Below are 2,883 nucleotides of genomic sequence, written 5' to 3'. Positions count from 1 at the left end.
TCTACTCACCGACCACAAACCACTGCTCTCCATCTTCGGCTCAAAGAAAGGTGATCCAGCGCACTCTACCAACCGCCTGCAAAGATGGGCTCTGATTTTGCTGGGGCATGACTTCGATATTCAATATCGGCGCACCACCGACTTCGGCCAGGCCGACGCATTGTCTCGCCTTATTAGCAAACAGCCAACACCCGAAGAAGACACGGTCATTGCGCAGGTTGCTTTCGAGGACTCAGCCGATCCCCAGCTGGTCCAGTCCGTTCGGGCACTACCCATGACGGTAACAGAGGTTCAGAGAGCAACCACGGTTGATCCAACTCTTCAAAAGGCGATCCAATTTATGAATTCGCATCGGCCTTCGAACCTTAAAGATGATTGCTTCCGACAGCTCCTCCATCGCCGAGATGCTTTGGCGATCGTAAACAATTGTCTAATGTTTGGAGATCGAGTTATGATCCCCAAAGACCTACGTCTTCGAGCTCTCCGTCGGTTTCATTCGGGGCATCCCGGAATAAACCGAATGAAGTCACCCGCCCGTAGTTACGCTTACTGGCCACACATGGATCGCGACATCTCTGAGTACGTCAGAGACTGTGCAAAGTGTCAGCGGGCCGCGAAGAACCCTCCACGCCTTCCGCCAGCTGCTTTGCCTCGGCCCGAACGCCCTTGGTGCCGGGTGAATATCGACTACGCTGGCCCAATTAATGGAGTGACATATCTCATCCTGATTGATGCCTTCTCCAAATGGCTAGAAGTTGTGCCTGTCGACCCACCAACCACAATCATCACTATACGGGCGTTGTCACAGCTCTTCAGCCAACACGGCCTACCTGAGACTTTGGTATCCGACAACGGATCACAATTCTGCTCAAGCTGTTTCCAAGAGTTCTGCCGGGAAAACGCCATCACGCACGTCCGTTCGCCTCCAAACCACCCTCAGTCCAACGGGCACGCGGAACGTTTCGTCGATACTTTCAAGCGGGCGCTGCTCAAGGCTCGAGGGGAGGGGACCACCCTAAATGAATCTCAAGAAGATCGAAAGCCACCCGCCGAAGCGCTCATGGGCCGGAAATTGCGAACTATCAATTCGGCCATGTGTCCGGCACCGATGGCTCGTCCCCAACATGACGTGAACACGAAACCGGCCCAGTTCCAAATAGGTGAAAGCGTTTTTGCCCGAGACTATCGACCAAGGCACGAACGCTGGATCGCAGGGCACGTATTACAAAAACGCGGCAGCGTAATGTATGACGTCTCTGTGGGCCATGACATCTGGACTCGACACAGGAATCAACTGCGTCCATGCCATCTCTCAGAGCGACCGGCACCCCAGAACGAACTCCCGCTCGACATACTTCTTGACACCTTTGAACTGAAGGCCACCACACCTGATGCAGCGCAGCCGGCAACACAGAACACAGCAGTCAGTGAGCCAAACCCTCTACCAAGAAGGTGGACAGATCGCCGACGACGTCAAACCACTCTTTTTCAACTGGACCCCCGAAAAACCCGTTATTGACATTTTTCACAAGGGGAGGTTTTGGGGATGTCAGTATCCCCAAAAACTGCTTATTTTTCGAGTTATTGCCAAATTATTTTCAAAAATTTTTGAATTTTTAAATTTCGCGCCTTTTCCGCGATGTTGAACCTCAACCCGTAAAGACCGCGCTCTTTTCCTATTGGCCGGCTATACTTTGTGTGCATTAACTGACTTTTCGCTCCCCAAGGTCGCTCGAAATACATATATACGGCGTTGCTCCCATTGTAATTCGCCTTTGCTGGAGGCAGTAAAAGCCCTCCTCTGAAGGCCTGGTCTTCCTCTCTGTCTGCGCTAGGAGTGGTTGGGCTCGCGTCATAGCTGGGGAGTTGATCGCTCGTTCTCAGGTCACGTATATCCGTTGATCGTACCCGATTCCGATACATATCAAAAAAATGGCCCGTTAATTCACTCGCAAATATATCGACTGAAATGATGGGCCGAACATTTCGAAGAACAGTTTGGCTGGCTTCCCGCAACACAGCCACAGCATAAGGTCGAATACAGTGTGAACGCCAATTGCCTGTCGGACGAAGAAATGAAATGCGGAATGTCCGCAATGAAACGTGCGAAGGCACCAGGAACGGACGGTCTCTATCCAGTCCCAGAAGGCGTACCATCATCATCATCATTGTCAGCTCTAATAACCGCGTACCCGTCGCACAGTGGCTGTAGCTGCTGCAGTTTTGTTCACCGATGATTTGAGGGGGCAGGTACCCAGTTAGCACCGGTGCAGAAATTTCTGCAGAACGTCTGCAGCCGGGTGCGGAAAATCCGTACCCGGTACCGGGATTTCCGCACCCAGTCCGCACTTAGCTAAGGTCGTCCGACGCGCAAATATAGCCCATTATACGGATTTATCTCTTTCCCTAGTACGATTCAGTAGCATCCTAAATACTAAGTGATAACCCATCTGCCCCCACATAGTCGCTCAGTGTATTTTTTCGGATATCAGTAAGCGCCTTCAAGTATAAATGATTTTATGAATGAATTTAAAAAATACAGGGGGGAAATCATTTGTCACTCTTGGTGGCTCTCTGCAGGCGTTTCCGAACTTTCTGCCGTTCTTCTCCAGCCAGCGATGGACGATTTCCTTTATTTGTCGCAGATTTGTGTTCGGAAGCTTCTCAGTTGAGGCGTCTGTAATGAAGAACATAGTTATTGAGTTTCATCAATACACTGATTCAACTAGCTAAATATAACATAAACATAACCATTCAGTACTTACAAACAAGTCCTTGAGCCAGCCTGGTTGACCCGAAGGCTTCTTTTCCATTTATATCGCTAGAGTAGTACGGCTAGCCTTGTAGCCGTGTAAGCACATTGGTAACGTACACTTGTACATC

Source organism: Opisthorchis viverrini (assembly GCF_000715545.1).
Source record: "Opisthorchis viverrini unplaced genomic scaffold opera_v5_309, whole genome shotgun sequence".
NCBI lineage: Eukaryota > Metazoa > Platyhelminthes > Trematoda > Opisthorchiida > Opisthorchiidae > Opisthorchis > Opisthorchis viverrini.
Note: the sequence above shows the minus strand (reverse complement) of the source record.